The sequence below is a fragment of the Chiloscyllium plagiosum genome, unplaced genomic scaffold, assembly GCF_037043375.1.
Source record: "Chiloscyllium plagiosum isolate Xiang-an unplaced genomic scaffold, Cpla_swu_hap1 HiC_scaffold_27, whole genome shotgun sequence".
NCBI lineage: Eukaryota > Metazoa > Chordata > Chondrichthyes > Orectolobiformes > Hemiscylliidae > Chiloscyllium > Chiloscyllium plagiosum.
Window position 1 is genome coordinate 56,300,034 of NW_028270165.1, and position 23,409 is coordinate 56,323,442.

A 23,409-nucleotide genomic window follows, 5' to 3' on the forward strand; every position below is an offset into this window, starting at 1 on the left:
AAGCTGTGGAAATGTGGAGAATGGGGGAAGGGATTCCATTCCCTGTCGGCACTGGAGATTCATCAAGGTGGTAAAAACAATGACTGCAGATGCTGGAAACCAGATTCTGGATCAGTGGTGCTGGAAGAGCACAGCAGTTCAGGCAGCATCCAAGGTCATGGCGGATGGAGGTGTAGAGGGATTGGATATCCATGGTGAAGATGAGGCATTGGGGGCCAGGGAAACGGAAGTCTTGGAGGAGGTGGAGGGCGTGGGTGCTGTCTCGAACATATGTGGGGAGTTCCTGGACTAGGGGGGATAGGACAGTGTCGAGGTAGGTAGAGATAAGTTCAGTGGGGCAGGAGCATGCTGAGACAATGGGTTGGCCAGGGTGGTCAGGCTTGTGGATCTTGGGAAGGAGGTAGAACCGGGCAGTGCGTGGTTCCCAGACTGTGAGGTTGGAAGCGGTGGGTGGGAGATCTCCTGAGGTGATAGTTGGAAGCTGTAGGTGGGAGACTTCCATTTCCCCGGCCCCCAACGCCTCATCTTCACCATGGATATCCAATCCCTCTACACCTCCATCCGCCATGACCAGGGCCTCCAAGCCCTCCGTTTTTTCCTCTCCAGACGTCCCCAACAGTACCCTTTCACCGACACTCTCATTCGTTTGGCCGAACTGGTCCTCACCCTTAACAATTTCTCCTTCGAATCCTCCCACTTCCTCCAGACCAAAGGGGTAGCCATGGGCACATGTATGGGCCCCAGTTATGCCTGTCTCTTTGTTGGCTACGTAGAACAGTCGATCTTCCATAATTACACCGGCACCACTCCCCACCTCTTCCTCCGCTACATTGATGACTGCATTGGCGCCACCTCGTGCTCCCACGAGGAGGTTGAGCAATTCATCAACTTCACCAACACATTCCACCCTGACCTTAAATTTAACTGGACCATCTCTGACACCTCCCTCCCCTTCCTGGACCTCTCCATCTCCATTAGTGACGACCGACTTGACACTGACATTTTTTACAAACCCACCGACTCCCACAGCTACCTGGATTACACCTCTTCCCACCCTATCTCTTGCAAAAATGTCATCCCGTATTACCAATTCCTCCGCCTCCGCCGTATCTGCTCCCAGGAGGACCAGTTCCACCACAGAACACACCAGATGGCCTCCTTCTTTAGAGACCGCAATTTCCCTTCCCATGTGGTTAAAGATGCCTTCCAACGCATCTCGTCCACATCCCACACCTCTGCCCTCAGACCCCACCCCTCCAACCGTAACAAGGACAGAACGCCCCTGGTGCTCACCTTCCACCCGACAAACCTCCGCATAAACCAAATCATCCGCCGACATTTCTGCCACCTCCAAAAAGACCCCACCACCAGGGATATATTTCCCTCCCCACCCCTTTCTGCCTTCCACAAAGACCATTCCCTCTGTGACTACGTGGTCAGGTCCACGCCCCCCTACGACCCACCCTCCCATTCTGGCACTTGCCCCGACTACCGCAGGAACTGTAAAACCTGTGCCCAAACCTCTATCCAAGGCCCTAAAGGAGCCTTCCATATCCATCAAAATTTTACCTGCACATCCACTAATAACATTTATTGTAACCGTTGCTCCCAATGCGGTCTCCTCTACATTGGGGAGACTGGGCACCTCCGAGCAGAACGCTTTAGGGAACATCTCCGAGACACCCGCACCAATCAACCAAACCGCCCCGTTGTCCAACATTTCAACTCCCCCTCCCACTCTGCCGAGGACATGGAGGTCCTGGGCCTCCTTCACCGCCGCTCCCTCACCACCAGATGCCTGGAGGAAGAACGCCTCATCTTCCGCCTCGGAACACTTCAACCCCAGGGCATCAATGTAGACTTCAACAGCTTCCTCATTTCCCCTTCCCCCACCTCATCCTAGTTTCAAACTTCCAGTCCCCTCGACTTGTCCGGACTTGTCCTACCTGCCTATCTCCTTTTTCACCTATCCACTCCACCCTCTCCTCCCTGACCTATCACCTTCATCTCCTCCCCCACTCCCCATTGTACTCTATGCTACTCTCTCCCCACCCCCACCCTCCTCTAGCTTCTCTCTCCACGCTTCAGGCTCTCTGCCTTTATTCCTGATGAAGGGCTTTTGCCCGAAACATCGATTTTGCTGAAGCTCCTCGGATGCTGCCTGAACTGCTGTGCTCTTCGAGCACCATTGATCCAGGAAAAGGAGATAGGCAGGTCGGACAAGTCATGGGGACAGTGCTGAGTTGGAAGTTTGAAACTAGGATGAGATTTATCAGCTCAGTCGCAGTGCGGAGAGGCAGTTCTTCAAAACATTATTACATTATTTCCCAATGACAAAACAGATTCACGCTGCCTGAACGTATACAAGTGCCCTGTCATCACATCTTTAATCATAGCTTTGAACATTTTCCCTATGGCATATGTTAAGGTAAATGGTCTGCAGTTTCCTGTTCTCGGTCTGTCTTTTTGAAGGAAGGAGTTTTCCAATCTAAAGAAACCTCCCCTGAAACTAATGACATTTGGAAAATTAAAACCAATGCATTAACTATATCACTAGCTAATTTTTCTTTAAGGGTCTAGAATGAAATACTTTGGCCAACTGGGACTTGTGAACTCATAGTTCCAACGGTTTACTCAATACTACTTCCCTGTTAATTGTAACTGTCTTCAGTTCCTCCTTCCCTTTCAATTTCTGATTTCCAGATAGTTCTGGGCTGTTACTTGTATCTTCTCTCGTGGACAGATTCAAGCTCTTTTCAATTCATCTACCATCCCTTTATCCTCCGTTATTGAATCCCCAGACTCATTTTCTACAGAACCAACACTTTCTTTTCTTAACTTTTTTAAGAAAAGCTGATGAAACTTTCCTTCCTGTTTTTATATTTTTGGCTAACTTTCTAAATCTAATTGCTGTGCTCCTGCCTGCATTATTTCTGATGTTTGCCCCAGCTCTTAACTCTCGCATCAATCTGACTGCATATTCTCTGGAACTTACGTGTTAAGTGTTGCAAAACGCACAAGGGCAAATTTTTCATCTCCAGAAAGTCTTAGTACTGAACACGATAACATTCACTTTGAAATATTGTTCCTTCAAGCTTCACAAGCACACCCTCCAGATTCAAAATCCCACAATGACTCCCAGTTCTGTTATGATCTTTAATTTGAAGAGAAATTTGAATATCCAGTGATTAACTGGAAGAACTGTTCACAAGGTTTTCACATTTTTAAACAAAAACAAATCAACTGGATTAATTTAGCAGAATAGCACGTATGGCTTTAAATTGTAAATCTAGTTTTCTTTTGAGTGACGGAGCAGGTCTACACCAGATGAGGATCTAATACCTGGATTTAGGCTGTTGTCAGGACCTTTTATTAACCACAAAATAGCATCTCAATATAAAGTAATAGAACAACATGGCTTCAGGCTACACATTAACACTGTGTTTAAAATGGCTAAAAGCTGCATTTCTGCATTCCTGAGCCAACTGAATCACAGATGAAGCAAACAATGCCTTCTTCATAGTATGGATCTAATTAAGCTAGATAGGACATTACTGACCATCCTAGCTAACCTTGAAGCACAAGTATGAGGAGATAGTGCGTGTGAAACAACATTGTTTCCCAGGAAATATCATTGGGTTAACCTGTTGTCCATTATGTAATTTTATTGGATTTACTCTGTAATTAAGACTGTACTGTCTCTTAAGAAACATATGAGAGATCTTACCTTGCTAATCAGTGTCCCATGGGGAACCTTGTTGAATGTCTTACTGAAGTCCATATAAATCACATCTACTGCTCTGCCCTCATCTATCCTCTTTGTTACTTCTTCAGAAAAACTCAATCAAGTTTGTGAGACATGATTTCCCATGCACAATGTCATTTGACTATCCCGAATCAGTCCTTACCTTTCCAAATATATGTACATCCTGTACCTCAGGACTCCCTCCAACAACTTGCCCACCAATGACACCAGGCTTACTGGTCTACCACCCTTCTTAAACAGTAGAACCATGTTAGCCAAGCTCCAGTCTTCCGGCATCTCACCTGTGACTATTGATGATAATATCTCAGCAACAGGCCCAGCAATCACTTCTCTAGCTTCCCATGGAGCTCTAGGCTATACCTGATCAGGTCCTGGGGATTTATCCATCTTTATGTTTCAAGACATCCAATACTTCCTCTTCTGTATTTTAGGGTGTGGGTTAGGGTGGATTAGCAGTGCTAAATTACCCAAAGTGCCCTGGGATGTGCAAGTTAGGATAGATTAGCCATGTGAAATATGGAAAAAGGGGTTAGGTATGGGTGGAATGCTCTTCAGAGGGCCAGTGTGGAATAGATGGGCCGAATGGCCTGCTTCCACATTGTTGGGATTGTATGATCCTCCCCATAAAGGAACATTTGATCAGCATCTATCCTGTCAATGAACCAGACTCTGTAAAAGATCTTCAAGTAAGGGAACCCTTAGGAAGTAGCGACCATAATATGGTAGAGTTCAGTCTGGAGTTTGAAAGGGAGAAGGCAAAATCGGATGTAATGGTGTTACAGTTGAATAAAGGTAATTATGAGGGCATGAGAGAGGAACTGACTAAAATAGACTGGAAGCAGAGGCTAACCGGGAAGACAGTAGAGCAAAAATGGCAGGAGTTTGTAGGTATAATTGAGGACACTGTACAGAGGTTCATTCCCAAGAAAAGAAAGATTAACCGGGGAGGGATTAGACAACCTTGGCTGACAAAGGAAGTCAGGAAATGTATTAAAGAAAAAGAGAGATCCTATAAAGTGGCTAAGAACAGTGGGAAATCAGAAGATTGGGAAGGATACAAAAGCAAACAGAGGATGACAAAGAGTGTAATAAGAAATGAGAGGATCAAATATGAAGGTAGGCTAGCCAGTAATATTAGAAATAATAGTAAAAGTTTCTTTCAGTACATAAGAAACAAATGACAGGCAAAAGTAGACATTGGGCCACTTCAAACTGATGCAGGAAGCCTAGTGATGGGAGATAAGGAAATAGCAGGAGAACTTAACAAGTACTTTGCGTCAGTTTTCACAGTGGAAGACATGAGTAATATCCCAAAAATTAAAGGGTGTCACGGGGCTGAGTTGAGTATGGTTGCCATTACGAAAGAGATAGTGCTAGAAAAGTTAAAAAGTCTTAAAATTGATAAATCTCCTGGCCCCGATGGGATACACCCTAGAGTTCCGAGAGAGGTGGCTGAGGAAATAGCAGAGGCATTGGTTGAGATCTTTCAAGAGTCACTGGAGTCAGGAAAGGTCCCGGATGATTGGAAGATGGCTGTTGTAACCCCCTTGTTCAAGAAAGGATCAAGGCAAAAGATGGAAAATTATAGGCCAATCAGCTTAACCTCGGTTGTTGGTAAAATTCTAGAATCCATCATTAAGGATGAGGTTTCTAAATTCTTGGAAGAGCAGAGTCTGATTAGAACAAGTCAACATGGATTTAGTAAAGGGATGTCATGCCTGACAAACCTGTTGGAATTTTTTGAAGAGGTAACAAGTAGGTTAGACCAGGGAAACCCAGTGGATGTGGTCTATCTAGACTTTCAAAAGGCCTTTGATAAGGTGCCACACGGGAGGCTGATGAGCAAGGTGAGGACCCATGGTGTTCGAGGTGAGCTGCTGGGACGGATTGAGGATTGGCTGTCTAACAGAAGGCAGAGAGTTGGGATAAAAGGTTCTTTTTCAGAATGGCAGCCGGTGACGAGCGGTGTCCCGCAGGGTTTGGTGCTGGGGCCACAGCTGTTCGCATTATATATTAATGATTTGGATGAGGGAACCGGGGGCATTCTAGCAAATTTTGCCAATGATACGAAGTTAGGTGGACAGGCAGGTAGTACTGAGGAAGTGGGGAGGCTACAGAAGGATCTAGACAGGTTGGGAGAGTGGTCCAGGAAATGGCTGATGGAATTTAACGTGAGCAAGTGCGAGGTCTTGCACTTTGGCAAAAAGAATAAAAGCATAGACTACTTTCTAAATGGTGAGAAAATTAATAAAGCCAAAGCTCAAAGGGATCTGGGAGTGCTAGTCGAGGATTCTCTAAAGGTAAACATGCAGGTTGAGTCCGTGATTAAGAAAGCGAATGCAATGTTGTCTCTTATCTCAAGAGGGTTGTAATATAAAAGCAGAGATGTACTACTAAGACTTTATAAAGCTCTGGTTATGCCCCATTTGGAGTACTGTGTCCAGTGTTGGTCCCCACACCTCAGGAAGGACATACTGGCACTGGAACGTGTCCAGCGGAGATTCACACGGATGATCCCTGGAATGACAGGTCTAACATATGAGGAATGGCTGAGGATACTGGGATTGTATTCGTTGGAGTTTAGAAGATTAAGGGGAGACTTAATAGAGACGTACAAAATAATACATGGCTTGGAAAAGGTGGATGCTAGGAAATTGTTTCCGTTAGACGAGGAGACTAGGACCCGTGGACACAGCCTTAGAATTAGAGGGGGTCATTTCAGAACAGAAATGCGGAGACATTTCTTCAGCCAGAGTGGTGGGCCTGTGGAATTCATTGCCACGGAGTGCAGTGGAAGCAGGGACGCTAAATGTCTTCAAGGCCGAGATTGATAGATTCTTGTTGTCTAGAGGAATTAAGGGCTACGGGGAGAACGCTGGTAAGTGGAGCTGAATTGCGCATCAGCCATGATTGAATGGCGGAGTGGACTCGATGGGCCAAATGGCCTTACTTCCACTCCTATGTCTTATGGTCTTATGTCAAGCCCCTTTCAGAATTCTACTGGCTTCAATAAGGTCACTTCTGGTTCATAGAGACAGACAACACAGAAATAGACACTTCGGTCCAACTCGTCCAATTCCCAAAATAACTAGTCCCACTTATTTACATTTGGCCCATATCCCTCTAAACCTTTCTATTCATGTACCCATCCGAATGTTGCTTAAATGTTGTAAATGTCCCCGCATCTACCACTTCCTCAGCAAGTTCATTCCATATGCAAACCACCCTGTACCAAAACGTTGTCCCTCAGGCTCCTTTTAAATCTCTCTCCCCTCACTTTTAAAAATATGCCTCCTAGTTTTGAGCACCTCTACGCTAAGGAAGAGCCCTTTGCTATTCACCTTACCTCCACTCCTCATGGTTTTATAAATCTCAATGACATCACCACTCAACCTCTTGCACTTCAGTGAAAAGTGTCCCAGTCTCCCCTTATAACTCAAACCCTCCAGTCCTGGCAATGTCTTGGTAAATCTTTACCAAACCCTCTCTAATAGTATTCTTCCTATTACAGGGCCACTAGAACTGTACTGAGCACTCTGAAAGTGGCCTCACCAACATCCTGTACAACCTCAACATGATGCCACAACTCCTATACTCAATGGGGTGAACAATGAAGGCAAGTGTGCTAAACGCCTTCTTAACCACCCTGTCTCCCAGTGATGCAGCTATGCACCTGAATCCTCCCATGTCTCTGTTCTCCAACAAGGCTCAAGGCCCTACCATTACCTGTATAGGTCCGCCCTTCCTTGTTTCAGCAAAATGCAACCCCTTGCTTTTATTCATATCTCTCTCATACATATACACACACATACACCCCCCAACACTCTCACAGGCTTATACTCTTTACCAAGCATGCACACAAATTCACATGCACACACACACAAATAACTCCACAAAGTTAATTTGAATTGGCAGAATTAGTCGCAGATACATTCTACTTTGCTCAAAAAGTGCAGAAACTGCAGGCAGTCAATCCATGTAATATTTTACAAATTCCTACTTTGGAACTAGAACCAGTCTGATTCAAGATTGGGGTATGACAGACTCGAACCTCACACCTTTAATGCATTGTCTGAAGTGTCAGCCTTTTGAAAAAGAAAACCTTAAGTCATCTCAAGAACGTAACTTAAAAGATGTTCTGGGATTTACAGATTAATGAACCAAAAACTGCAATCCATTCTCAAAGATGGAAGACTTAACAGCAATCTAGGTTTGTTCAGTATATCCTATCAGTTGCATGACACTGTGAGCTTTTGCTATCAATTCTGTGTCTTTTCAACCTGTTCCACAGCTACCCGGTGAAGAAGCAGCGCTCCGAAAGCTCACACTTCCAAATAAACCTGTTGGACTATAACCTGGTATTGGGTGATTTTTCACTTTACCCAGGCCAAGTCCACCACCGGCTCCTCCACATCGTTTCCACTGAACACAGCCCACACCTCCCGATGCTGCCAGTAAACTTTACAATGCCGATGAAATGATGCACTCTACACTCCTGAAAAACTTACAATTTCTAATGATACTGGCTCCTCATTCACTGCTCCATCTGATAGACAACATTGGAAGCTTAGTGCAGGAGGCTGAAAGAACTGGTCAGCTTTAAAACAAAACCTCTTGGAGCTCAAAGCTTTCAATGAGAGTCTGAGCCCGGCGGTAAGTTCAGGTAACCTTTATTGCAACCCAACTTTGTTACAGCTTCAGATCCCCCCCTGCAAAAAGGCAGAGAAAAAGTAGCTGCTTTTTAAACAGCTCAAGGTCAAAGTACATACATTTCCCCCCCACCATCACCTCACATTCTTTACTATTGGTTAGCACCCAGTTGTCCCTTTGTAATTGGATCCTTGGTACAGCTGTAACCCGGAGGAAGTATTGCCTCACTCAACAATTTCAACCCGTACTCTGTGTCCAAGTAAGTTTCTGCTCGCTCATTTGCCAGGAAGGGGCAGCGTAGAGTCAACCAGACTGCTGCGGGTCTGGAGTCACGTGTAGGCCAGACCGGGTAAAGGATGCAACTTGGCCATCACTGTTTCAATTCCCCTACAGGTGAACTCGCTGGTGCCTCCGCAGGGCGGAGGAGCAGGTGTAAGCCTTCTTGCACTGACAGCAGGTGAACGGCCTCTCACCTGTGTGGACCCGCCGGGGGGTCAGCAGGGTGGAGACCTAGGTAAAGCACTTCCCGCATTCTGGGCAGCTGAAGGGCCTCTCCCCTGTGTGAACCCGTTGGTGGGTCAGCAGGTGGGAGGAATTGCTGAAGGCCTTCCTGCACTTGGGGCAGGGGAACGGCCTCTCCCCGGTGTGGCTGCGCCGATGAGAGTCCAGGGAAGATGGGAAACAGAAGCTTTTCCCGCAGTCATCACACTTCCATCGTTTCTCCAAAAGGTGGGATTCCTCGGGTTTCTCCATGGCTGACGCTTCAGTTACACGCAAACACGCATATAGCCCCTCCCTGCCGTCAATACCTCTTTCCAGGCCATATAGCAGTTACACGCTCCACACTCAGTGCGCTGCAACAGTAGGGTCTCTTATCCAGTCCCACTGATGCTGAAAACGTACTCAAACAGGAACCAAAAAGCTTTGCTCCTTCTCACAGAATCATAGTTGAAATTTATTGCAGTCCGAATGGACTGAGTGACTGTCAGACACTGACGTCAAAGTGAGGACTGCAGATGCTGGAGAGTCGGTGTCGAAAAGTGTGGCATTGGAAAATCACAGCAGGTCAGGCAGCATCTGAGGAACAGGAGAGTCAATGTTTCGGGCATAAGCCCTTCATCTGTTGATTTTGAATCTGACTTCAGATTTTCAAATACTCTGCAAAAAGAGATTACAAAAGTCATCACTGTCAGTGCAGGGTAGAAATTCTGAACAAGCAATTCTACTTTCTGTGGAATATTCTTTTGTTGTTCCACAAAATTGAAAGCACCATCCCACTCTCTCTCCCCCTCTGTTCTCACTCCGCTCTAACTAATTCCCCTGAAGGTGCTGATTCAGGATCTTACAGGGGCAGAAAAAGCAAAAACATCAAGACTGACATCTGTCTGAATTTTGGATAACTCCACCTGAAAATTAATATCTTTAACAACATTGGGATACTGCTGAGAGTGAGCAGGTCTGATTTTGGGAAGCAAAAACAAAAGTGTCAATTCAGGGTGAACCTGCAATGCAGCTTCTTGAGGAAGGACCAGACACAAAATGGTTAATGACCCAGGAAGGTGGGAGCAAAATGAGACATCAAGGCATTAACACCAATACACTTCAGTCAAACTCTTCAGCTCCCAGTCAGGGCAGAACATGCTCTGAAAGTCCAGCCTTCACAACCACACTTCTGCTTTCACTGAAGACAATTAGAGTCACATAGCACAGAAACAGACCCTTTGGCCCAACCTGACCAGATTTCCTAAATTAATCTAGTCATGTTTGCCATCACTTGGCCCCTATATGGGCCGGATGCTGGCAGCTGGGACTATCTTGTCAGCAAGGACGAGTTGGATCGAAGGGCCTGTTTCTGTGCTGTACATCTCTATAACTCCAGTCGCATTTGCCATCACTTGGCCCCAATCCACTGAACCCTTTGTATTCATACACCCATCCACATGCCTTTTAACTGTTGGAATTCTAGCAGCCCCCACAACTTCCTCTGGCAGCTCATTCCATAAAAGCACCACTCTTTTCATGAAAAAGTTGCCCCTGAGGTCTCTTTTACATTTCCCCACTGCCCTCACCCTGAACCTATGATCCTCCAGTTCGGGACTTTCCCATTGCAAGGGAAAGACCTTGTCTATTTCCCCTATCCATACCCCTCATGATTTTATAAAAGTCTCAGACTCAGGCGCGATGGGGAAAAAAGCCCCACCCCATTCTTCTGTCCCTCCTCACCCGGGTAATTAAGACACATACCTGAGTTTGTGGAGTCTGCTCCCTCCCTGGATTCACTCCAGTTGCCACAAGTGAACAAATTCCCCCCACACACTCTCAGGACGAAGAATTGCCGAGAGGGAGGGAGTTTCATGCAAACTGACAGGGCCACTTCCGCGTTGTGATGCCTTCAATGGGTCAGGGTGGGGTAGGGAATGGGAAAATGGGCGAGACGAAGGGGTGGGGCGCGGCTAGTTATTTGCTCAAGGTCTCCTCTCCTGACTACTTTGCTTTAAATGATTTGACACACGAGTTACTTTGCCCCAACAATACTAATAGTTACATCGAAGGGAGAGAGAATTCATCAAGTTGGGCACTATCAGAATTCATCAAGTAGGGCACTATTAGACAACACCCTCAATATACAGAATCTAATCCTTGCCATCCTAAAGCCATGTGTCTGTAAGGAGTCTCAGACCATAATTATTCACTTCAATGTGTGCAGTCAATTCATTCAATTTTGTTACAATGCGGCACACGTTCAGACTCACCGTTTCAATGTTTGTGATCTTTAGAATCCAGTTTTGATTGCTGGTACATTTACTCTCCTTGTCCCTTTCTCTAATGTTCATTTCCCACATTATCTCACTGCTCACCGGCCTTGATTTGAATTGGCCATGCTAAATTGCCTATAATGATGACGGATGTGCAGGTTAGGTGGGTTAGCTATGGGAAATGCAGGGTTACACAGTTACATAGTAATAGAAGCAGGAGAAGGCCATTTGGCCCATCCAACCTGCTCCGCCATTCATTAAGATCAGGGCTGATCTATTCACCATCTGAGATCCTCCTCCCTGCATTGTCCCAGCTAACATTAATTCCCCTACCATTGCAAACACCCATCCAACTGTGTCTTGAATATACTTAATGAAGCTGTCTCTACTGCTTCCTGGGGCAGAGAATTCCATAGATTCACTACACTCCAGGAAAAGCAGTTCCTCCTCAACTCTGTCCTAAATTTACTCCTCCTAATCTTGAGCCTGGTTTCATTCACCCGTAGAAATGATTCATTAAGTAGAGCTTCATCCTCACAGTGCAATGAATTCCCACTTTGCACCAAAACCTCGGATTTACTCACTCACTCAGTTGCTGTCTCACAAATGCAAGATTTCATTGTAACTTCTTCTGCTCCCATTAAGGGTAAACATCTTTGAAAGCTCCTCTTAAACTCCAGCCTTCACAATCACACTTCTGCTCTCACCGAAGATGATTAGAGTCATACAGCACAGAATCAGACCCTTTGTCCATTCACACATCATTCCTGATGAAGTGCTCGGGACCGAAATGTCGACTCTCATGGTCCTCAGATGCTGCCTGACCTACTGCCTTTTTCTAGCACCACACTTTGACTCTGATCTCCAGCATCTGCAGTTCTCACTTTCTCCACATCCCAAAGTATCACCATTTAAATAATACACTGTCTTTCTGCTTTTTTTTTTCCATAGCAAAGGCTAAAACTTCACATTGAGATACTGCATTTGCCACGTGTTTGCAAATTGTGGTCATCTCTACTTCGGGGAGACTGAGCGTAAACTTGGGGAACGGATTGGCGAGCATTGCAGCTGGGTCCACAGAGGCTGACCAGACCTCCCAGTCACCATCGATTTTAATTCCCCTTCCCACTCCCTTTCTGACAAGAACATCATAGGCTTCCTCTATTGCCACAATGAACCAAACTGCAAATTGGGGGAACAACACCCCATCTTCCGCCCGGGCAGACTACAGCCTGCAGGACCCAACATCGAGTTCTCCAATTTCAAATAACCTCCCTTTCCATCACCCGACTCCCTTCTCAGCCCCGTGCCCCTCACTACCACTCCTTCCTGCCACCAACCTGATCAGGCCGTACCCTCTCCCTATCTTCACCTATCCCCATTTTAGCCCCAGCCCCATCCCCAGTCCTGAGGAAGGGTTACACCCGAAACATCGACTACTCCACTTCCTGATGCCGCCTGGTTTGCTGTGTCCTTCCAGCCTCCTGCCTGTCTATTTTGCCAATTGAGACACAGACCTGGACCACGTTTCCAGAGTCTGTTCCCTCCCTGGGTTCACCCCATTTCCTTTCAGTTGCTGCAAGTCAACAATTGAACTCCAGAAAGAAATAGAAATGGAAAAGGAGGCGAGAAAAAAAAGTGCCGTACTGACAGATCTCAGACAGAGGAAGGAGTTTGCAGTCTGGGTGAAGCTCAATGTTGATTCAGAAAGAGAGGAGCAAGAGTAGCATCTTCAGAAACTCATGGTCCAACTTCCGCATCCAGACAATGGGGTGGCTCTGATTGGCAGGAGGACCAGTCTCCTTCCGGTCCTCCGTGGTTCCCTATTGGGCCATCAAAAAAAGGTCGCGCGCCTTTTTTTTGCGGAAAGCAATGAGCAAGCCCAGAGTTTTGCTGACACCGGTGGGCATGTGCGCTGCGTTGCTGACACCGGATAACATGCGCAGTATGTTCACTGGGGATGCTGGTGTTTCTTCGAGAAAGTGAGGACTGCAGATGCTGGAGACCAGAGTTGAAAAGTGTGGTGCTGGAAAAAGACAGCAGGCCAGGCAGCATCCGAGGAGCAGGAGAATCGACGTTTCGGGCATAAGATTCCTGAAGAAGGGCTTATGCCCGAAACGTCGATTCTCCTGCTCCTCGGATGCTGCCCGGCCTGCTGTCTTTTTCCAGCACTACACTTTTCAATGCTGGTGTTTCGGTCAGATGTTAAGAGTCCAAATGCCAATAGGAAAAAAGGGGTAGAGCCACAATTTGTTTTTCCCTGTGATTCGACATTGTATTACTTTTGCATTCTGTCTGGCTGCTCAACTTTGGTATGTCTTTTTCCCCAGGTTTACCCCGAGTCCAGAAGTGGAGGGCATGGGTTTAGGGTGAGAGGGGAAAGATTTCTGAGGGGCAACCTTTTTGCACAGACGCTGGTGCGTGTCAGCCAGATGAAGTGGTGGAGGCTAGTACAATGATAATATTTAAAATGCATCTGGATGTGGATATGAATAGGACAGATTCAGAGGGATAAGGGGCCAAATACTGGCAAATAGGTCACTAGATTAATTTAGGATATCTGGTCAGCATAGACCGAAGGGTATGTTTCTGTGCTCTGTGATGCTATTTCTAGATAGTTCGGACCAACTTCACAAGACGAGGACTAGGCCATTCAGCCCTTACAGTCAAGATCAGAGTGGTGCTGGAAATGCACAGCAGGTCAGGCAGCATCCAAGGAGCAGGAACATCAAAAGCCTCAAATGCTGCCTGACCGGCTGTGCTTTTCCAGCACCACTCTAATCTTGACTCTAATCTCCAGCATCCGCAGTGCTCACCTTCGCCCATTCACCCCTTCCAGCCTGTCCTGAGCAGTGGAGAAAGTGAGGTCTGCAGATGCTGGAGGTCAGAGCTGAAAATGTGTTGCTGGAAAAGTGCAGCAGGTCAGGCAGCATCCAGGGAACAGGAGAATCGACGTTTCGGGCATAAGCCCTTCTTCAGGAAAGATTCTTTTTTCCTCTCCTGAGCAGTGGCCTGACTGCTCTTATTTCAGTGAAAGTTTCAGAAAGATTTCAGCAGCTCTTTTAAAAAACTTGAACGTGCTTTCTGACTTTAATGATGTTTCTGAATATATCATTTTAGGTATTCTCAATTTTGAAGATCAGCCATTTCTCACCCCTCCCGACTCCCAGGCAGAGTCATTACGATCCATTATCTCCCTCTCTCTGTCCTTTGAAGGGTTTGATACAGTGGTCAAAGATGGTTCGAGGCTCGAGAAAGGACGGGTGTGGTGGGGGCTGGGGAGAAAAGAGACCGAATGGATGGGGGACAGAGAGAGAGAAAATGGACGGTGGGGGGGGGCAAAGGGTGGGGGTAGAGAGAGTCTAGGGGGTACAGAGAGAGAGAATTTGTGGGGTTGATAGAGAAATTGGGCGGGGGAGAGAGAGTGGGCGTGGCGGAGAAGTGGGAGATGGCACAGGACAGGGTGATACTAGGCACACAGATACACAAGATGATCACTGAGCCATCAGTTGGCCAACTTGACACACAAGATGGCCGCCGGATCACAATATGGAGAGAAACAGCAGAGCTTATACAGACACTGCCTGGGGCCACCAGAATACCAGCACAATGGACTCACAACCCAGGTGATTAGTTTAAGCCGGGTGGGGGAGAGAATACACATGAGTAATGAACACTGCCCGCCGAAGTGTCTGGGTCCGGCCAACACTTCTTATAGAAGTGCTACAGCTTGATACAGACTCAATACCAAATGCTAATAGCCAGGGCTGCAGGAATCCCCCTTCTCAGGAAGAGCAATTAGCGCCCATTACTACAACAATGGATTTCCATGCAGACATTGAAATGGACAATGTCTGCACTGAAACTGACAACGACTGTGCGGAAATTAACAAAGGCTGTGCCTGAACTGACAAAGACTGTACCGAAACTATCAACGATTCTACAAGGATTACCATAAACAAATCATGTTACAAAGACAATAATCTCATCCCTGACCGATTGTATCATAAGATGTATAAAGGTTTCTTGACGTGTGCTCTGGGTCGAGAGAAGTCTCGCAGCTGACACTGTGCTGTTGGTGTCTTTCTCTCCCCTCACCCTGATGGCCACCTTTGTGTGTGGCTGCATCAAGCTGTGCGTGGATCCCTGGTATGCAAACACCAAGTGTCACTACGTATTGAGGTTCTACCTGTCCCCGGTGTTGCGAAGGTTGGGCCTGGCCTCGCTGCCGCGGAACGCTCTGAGTAGTTGGACCGCTCCGTATCACCTGTCCTTCGTGGAGAAGTTTGTGAAGAAAAACACCTTTGACCACAAGTCCATCAAGAAGTGGTCAGCACGTAGTGTCCTTGAGATCCTTCGGGAAAAGGAGAGGGCGGATTCTATCGAGCGGTTCCCTGAGCAGACTGTCAAAGCCATTTGGCAGAATGCCTCATCGCCAGAACTTTCCAACAAGCACCAGGACATGGCTTGGCTGGTGGTGAGAAGGGCTCTGCCTGTGAGATCCTTTATGCATGCCCGGATTCTCAGCCACACCGCACGCTGCCCTCGAAGCGGCTGCGGGGGGGACGAGACTGTCACACACCTCCTTCTGGAATGTGCCTACGCAGAAGAAGTCTGGAGAGGAATGCAGTGGTGGTTGTCGAGGTTCGTCCCGAGCAGTGCCGTGACGCGGGATTCCATGCTCTACGGCCTGTTCCCCGGGACACACACCGAGACGAACATCAACTGTGCCTGGAGGATCATCAACTCAGTGAAGGATGCTCTCTGGGCGGTCCGAAACCTGCTGATCTTCCAGCTGAAGGAGTTGACCCTGTCTGAGTGTTGCAGACTGGCACATTGCAAGGTCCAGGACTACGTGTTGAGGGATGCGCTGAAGCTTGGGGCAGCTGCCGCCAAGGCGCGGTGGTGAAAGACCACCGTGTAACATCTGCCTGCCTAAAGAAGAACAGGGGGCCCACGCAGTCATTTGGGCTCTGCTGACGCCTCAGCTAAAAATGTAATCGTACAGACCTGTAAATAGGAATGATTACTCTGTTTTCGGAATGCAAACGAATGGAATGTTTACATATGTATGGCATGTCCAGTTGTACAGATCACCAAAGTATTTTATGAACAAAGTATATTTTTGAAATAAAAAAAAATTCTGTTCTTAACAGGGCACCCATTCAGTAGGTGGGTTCTGCTGAAGCCACAGCTAAATACTAAGAGACTGGATGGTTAATAAAGGGAACTGTAAATAGGATAACTGTAAATTCGATTAATTCAATCTGTTCTTTGTAATGTGAAGACATGTAATGTATATATCTATGAACGACATGACAAATTGTACAAGTACCAAAGATTTATTTCTATGAATAAAGTATATTTTGAAATTAAAAAAAGTCTATCTCTCCCCGGGGCCCCGGTATTTCCTTGTGCAATAAACTCTGTCATTGAACCCCAATTCTGACTCCGAGCCTGGTGTATTTCAGGGGAGAGAGAATGGGTGGGGTGGCAGATGGTGGAGGGAGCGAGAGAAAGAGAATGGATGGTGGGGGCTGGAAGAATGGACATGGGACAGAGGGTGGGATGAGAGAGAATAGATGGGTGTAGAAGGTGGGGAGATGGACTGGACAGGGGCTGAGGAATGAAACGACAGGGTACAGAGGGTTGCGTGAGAGAGAATGGACAGGATGTTTGGAGTATAGAGGGAGAATGGGCAAGAACCTGGGGATGGAGAGAGAATGGACAAGGGGCGCTGTGGTTGGCGGTGGGAATGGACAGGGGGAGCTGTGGGAGGAAAGAACGGGGGTGCTGTGAGTGGTGAGGGAGAATGGATAGGGGGCGCTGGAGTGGCGGGGAAGAAATGGACAGGGAGCGCTGTGTGTGGCGGGGGCTAATGGACGGGGGCGCTGTGTGTGGCCAAGATCAAAAAGGTTGATGACAGTCAACACTTATCAGATTGTTTCCCGAACAGAAAAACTTGCACTGGAGACTCCCAGAAGAGGGGTGTTGCATTTGTATTCCTTCAATTAGTTTTGAAATATCGTTGTGTATCTGAATTGTTCAGGGATACCTGGTACATAGAGAGATGGCTTTGGTTGTTGGAGGTCAGTCATCTCAGTTCCAGAACGTCTCTGCAGGAATTCATAGGGTAGTGTCTTCTTAGGCTCAACCATCTTCATCAATGACAGTCCTCCATCATAAGGTCAGAGGTGGAGATATTCGCACAATGTTCAGCACGATTCAGAACTCCTCACAAACTGAAGCAGTTCAGTTTGAAATGCAACAAGATCTTAACAATATCCAATGGGCTCAGGAGTGGCAAGTAACATGTATGCCATGCCAATGTCAAACAATGACTCATCCCCAAAAGAGAGAATCTGACCACTGCCCCGTGATATTCAACAGTGTTACTGTCACTAAACACCACACTATCAACATTCTTGGGGTTTACCATTGACCAGAAACTCAACTAGACTAATCACAGACACAATGGCAACAAGAGCAGACAACAGGTCAGGCATACTGTGACTCCCCAAACCCTGCGCATCTTCTACAAATCACAAGTCTGCAGTGTAATGGAATACTCTCCCACCAGCTTGGATGGGTGCAGCTTCAACAACATTCAAAAAACTTGATACCATCCAGGACAAAGTCGCCTGCTTGATTGGCACCATCTCCACATACATCCACTTCCTCTGCCCCACTGTTCAGAAGCAGGAGTGTGTACGATCTACAAGACACAACACTGAAATTCACCAAAGATCCTTAGAAAATGCCTTCCAAACCAGCAACCACTTCCATCCAGAAGGATCAGGCAACAGATACTTGGGAACACAACTTCTTGCAAGTACCCCTCCAAGCCACTCATCATCTTGACTTGTAAATATATTGCTGTTCCTTCAGTGTTGCTGGGTCTAAATCCTGGAATACCCTCCGTAAGGACATTATGTGTCACCGTACAGCGTGTGGACCACAGCAGTTGAAGAAGGCAGTTCACCATTACCTTTTCAAGCGGAACTAAATGCTGGCCAGCCAGCAATGCTCATGTACCATGAGTAACTTTTAATAAATGATTGAAACGGAGGATTGGAAACTGCAAACTAAAAACAACAACCTTCAGGTAGAACAGACGTCGGGCTTTGATTCGGTCCTTATTTGAGGACGGATAAAGAGTGTTATACTGACACTGAACTGGAAATAGAGAGTTAAACACCTGTAGTGTTTCACTCAGTGTATCAATCGAAAATCGATTAAAGATTAGCTCATGACGTGTCCGTCATTAACACATAGAAAAAGACGGTTAAGACGGCATATGGGACTCTTGATTTCACGTCTTTAATGGCTGTTGTAGTACCCACAATCCCATGCGATCCAGACACCGCTCTATGGGCCGTGAGCAGTGTTCATGGTGCGCATGTGTGAGCTCGGAATGGGGCCCCGTCCCTCGTCGTTCGGATGGACGGGGAAACCAATCTTTTGGAAATCCTGGAGGACCAGAAGGGGCCTGGTCCTCCTGCCAATCAGAACCCGCGCCACTGTCTGAATGCGGAAGTTCGACCATGAGCTTCTGAAGTTGCTGTTGCTCCTCTCTCTCTGAATGAAGATTGAGCTTCAGCCCAGACTGCATCTTCCTTCCTCTGTTTAACATCTGGGAGTACCGCACTCTCTTTTCTCGCCCTCTTTCCCATTTCTTTTCTCATCCTTGGGTTCAGCTGTTGGTTTGTAGGAGCTGCGGGTAAAAGAAAGTCAATCGAGGTGAAGGGACAGACTCTGGAAAAGGTTGGTTTAGATCTGTGTCTATTAATGTTTGACAGGCTTTGTTTCCTGAGCTTGACACATTTACTTGTCTGGCAAAAAAGGATGGCGTCTTGATCCATGTTGGGGATGGAAGTGGATTATGCTGTGGGTGACTTACTCGTAGTAGACCAATAAGTATTAGATAAGTAATCATGACACACAAACCTTGGGTTATTGACTGTCTATTTGGGAGCTCACAAGTCACTCCGACGAGTAACAGAGAGTTGTATATAGGTTACAATCATTTAACAATTAACAAACTGTTAATTGCAGGAATTTGAGGAACCTAAGTCACTTTGCCCAGCGACACAGTGTCTGGATAGTGTTGGTTAGTAGCTGATAAGTATACAATAGGTCCTTGCAAAGAGAAGGATATTCCCACGCAAGGAAATAATTTGGTTATCAGGTAGCAGTACAACTGCAAGGCTTAGTGTCTCTGTTAAGTCAGGGAATTAAAGGTAGTTGGGACAATGCAGGGAAGAGGAGCTTAGACAATGGATGCATCAGCCCTGATCTTAATGTAGGCTGGAAGGGCCAAATGGCCTACTCCTGCTTCTATTACTATGAAACTATAACCCTGCATTTCCCATGGCTAACCCACTTAACCTGCATATCCCTGGGCACTGTGGGCAATTTAGCATGGCCAATCCAAATCAAGACCGGTGAGTAATGTAGTGATGTGGAGCCAGAGGGTGGGTAGGCCACCCTGATGCCAGTCGCCCTGAGAGCTAGACGGTGGGTAGGCTGTTCTGAGCACTGTCATCCTGATAAGGGGTAATCGGGACGGGCTATCCTAGAGGTGGTCGAAAGGTGTCAGAGCAGAGAGCCAGAAAGCATGTAGGGGCGGGCTGAGATCCGGAAGGCTTGTGGGCTACCCTACACGCTGTCGTCCCAGGGAAGGGGACGGGCTGTCCTAGAGGTGGCCGAAAGGTGTGCCAGGATAGCCCACTGCTCGGAGGTGCAACAGGGTGGGTGAGAGCCCAATGGTACGTAGAGGCAGACCGAGAGCCAGAAGGCGGGTAGCCGTCCTCAGCGCTGTCACCCCGGGCAGGTACCGGGGCGGGCTGTCCTAAAGGTGGTCGAAAGGTGTGTCAGGGCGGACCGAGAACTGGAAGGGGCATGGGGTGGACCGAGAACCGGAAGGTGGGTAGGGGCGGGCTGCCTTAGAGTGGTCGGAAGGTGGGAGGGATGGGGGCTTGCTGGGTCTGTATTGTCTGCACTTTTGTATGTAACAGGATTGTCTAATGTATAACTGTCACTGCTGTTGTCTCTTTATATCTTTGTGAAACTGGGATTTGAGGTTTGTCCTCATGTCCCTGAAAAATGTATGGTAGGGTTTGGGGCCTGGCTTTGCTGCTCCTCTCCCTTGTAAAATTGCTGTCTCTTGTATGCAGCTGTAAATGTAACTGTTTGTTGTAAACTGTTTTTGTAATTTGTTTAATAAAATAATATGTAGTGATGTGGAAAATGAATATCAGAGAACAATAGAAAGGGACAAGGAGAGTAAATATACCAGCAATGAAAACTGGATACTAATGTCACAAAAACTGAAATGATACATGGTGAGTCTGAGCGTGTGCCACATTGTAACAAAAGTGAATGAATTAACTGCACTCATTGAAATGAATAATTATGGTCTGAGATTCCTTACAGACACATGGCTTCAGGATGGCAAGGATTGGATCCTGAATATTGAGGGGGGAGTCAGATGGGAAGCTTGGTAAAGGCAGAGGGTTGGCACTGCTCATCAAAGCACTGAGCACACGGTAGTCTGGTGTCAGCTCGGGTTTCAGGGCCTGATTTCTCTGTCCTCTGATCTCCCTGTTCCCACTGAGTAAGATGTTGGTCTGTTCTCAGCTTTGCTGGACTTCTGCTGAAGCTTTCACACCTCTTTTACAGCTTCCAGAACAGTAAAACATTCAGAGCTGAAAATGTGTTGCTGGAACAGCGCAGCAGGTCAGGCAGCATCCAGGGAACAGGAGAATCGATGTTTCGGGCATAAGCCCTTCTTCAATAAAACATTCAGTCAATCGAAAGCCAACCCACAATCTCAGCCTGTCACCCATCCAGACACAGAGTGTAGTCACAGCAGGGAATCAAACAAGAAAAATGAAACAAAATCAGAAATAAATAATGGCTTAATGTTTGTTCATTAGGAAGTAAACCAGAAATAAGGCTCTCCCAGGATTCTGATAGTGCCCTACTTGAGGAATTCTCTCTCCATTCGATGTAACTATTAGTACTGGTGGGACAAAGTAACTCGTGTGCCAAATCATTTAAAGCAAGGTAGTCAGGAGAGGAGACCTTGAGCAATTAACTAGCTTTATTCGTTGCCATTGGGGAATACCTCTTAGTTCAAAATAAAGTCCGACGTATTCCAATAAAATACAGAATGTTACAAGTTTTATGGTAAAGCACAAGCCCCACTCTCCAATAATAATGCAACTGAGGGGCAGTCGTAAGGTTCACATACATTGTCCAGACCTACGTTTCTTAATTTCTACAAAACTGAATGTAATCTTATACTGCAGGTTCAGCTCAGCTCGAATTACCACTAAGGGACAGAGAGAACCAATCCATCATTCTCTGAAGCAGCACAGTCTAATGGCCTGAGGAGCAGAGACAGCCTGTAGCTGCAAGGTCAGGCTATCAAAACAGAATTCCATAGCCAGGGCTCAGACAGCATTATGTTAACAGGCTACATTTTACTGCAAACATTGCTTTGTGACAAAATGGCTTCCATGCAGTTTTGTCAATTTTGATCACATTCTCCCACAATCCCTCCTTTTTTATTAAAAAGAGGAGATTGGGGGTGTCAGCAAAAGGAGGAGTATACCCGGAGCCAGGGGTTGGTGCTTGGAGATCGGACTGATAGTCCTCGGGTTCAGTAAGGACAGGGGCAGAAGGCTCCAGGGATTGGGAATCATCATCAGAGGTTTATCAGGAATGGAAAATCTCGGCATCTGGGAGATCGCTGGAGGGGAGGGCCACAACAGTGAACTGAGCCGAGCACAGGATTGTCTGCGGGGTGACTTTGATTTCCAATCGAGCAGTTCCAAAGGCAGGGGGAAAGAAAGCTGCAAGTTGCTCAAACTCCATAAGGGCTCGCTTGGTACGAGTTCAGGATGGATGGGGATATGGGCACATAGCTAGCAGCTAGAGTGGTTGACCTTCTGTGCATAAAAAAAGTATTAAACTGTAATTCCTGTTTACTAGAGGTTATCAGGCCCAATCAAACATAGTTAGTGAAAGAAAGATAATGAATAGTGCAGTGAAAGGCAGAATGATCAGGCTGAGCCATTCACGGATGAAGGCTGAAGATGTGTCTCTGACGGGGTCTTCTGGTGTTCCTCCAGGAGGTGGCGCTCATTTGCATTGTGTTGTGTGTGTCCATGCGGCCTCCCCTTGACCCTGACTGCTGACCGGGTAACCCAGCAGGACTAGGAACGGGCCTTTCCATCTCAGCTCCAATTTGCCCCGGTCCTAATGCTGAGGCTTGGCGTACCCATGAATGTAAACTCTGAAGAGTTTTGGTGAACTGATGCAAATATTTCCCACTTGTCCAACACTAGAGTGTCAGCTGTTTCAGCCATTGGGATGGTTTTGATTCATCTACTAAATACATTTACTCTTATTCGACAATATTCATAACAATGTACGCGAGGTGATTCTATAAAAGCAAGTTGTAGACAGGGAAAAAGGCCGACCAGGCAAGGAGGTGGTTAACAAACACACTCTCTCTGGATCAATGATGCTGGAAGAGCACAGCAGTTCAGGCAGCATCTGAGGAGCAGCAGCAAAATCGACGTTTCGGGCAAAAGCCCTTCGTCAGGAATAAAGCTCTCTCTGTCTGCCTGCGCCTCTCACTCTCTCTCTCCCTGCGCCCCCTCTCTCTCTCTGCCTGCCTGCACCTCTCTCTCTCTGCCTGCCTGCACCTCTCTCTCTCATTGCCTGCTTGCGCCCCCTCTCTCTCTCTCTGGCCGCTTATGCCCCCCTCTGCCTGCGCGCCTCTCTCTCTCTGTAACACTCGTCAACTTTCTACATGTCTCAGTTAATAGTTGCCCAATGTGTCCTGTGTGCCAAATTCATTCAAGTCTGGACGTCCTGAAGCGAGCAATTATACTTCAGATTTCTACTCGTCAATTAAAACTAATGTTGGGCACTCAAACAGGTGGGGGGCATCCTGAAGCATGCCACGGACCCCAGTGTGGGTCCAGGGCTTATCAAATAGGGTTTCACCTCTCGTAACCCTGGGGTAAGCAAATTCATTATTACGAAATTGTGTCTTAGGATCTTATCCTCCACAACCACCTGATGAAGAGGCAGAACTCCAAACGTTACTGCTTCCAAAGAAGCCTGTTGGACTACAGCCTGGAGTTGTGTGATTCTAGAATCTGGTTTCTAGTATCTGCAGTCCTTGTTTTTACCTAGTTGATTTTAACCCTACAGTGAATC

General features: G+C 46.9%; 1 protein-coding gene across 1 annotated transcript in view; it reads left to right on the top strand.

Moving 5' to 3' along the window:
* The window catches only part of LOC148144194 (uncharacterized), a 264,591-nt gene that overhangs the window by 230,019 nt on the left and 11,163 nt on the right, over nt 1-23,409 (top strand). The window lies entirely within an intron of this gene.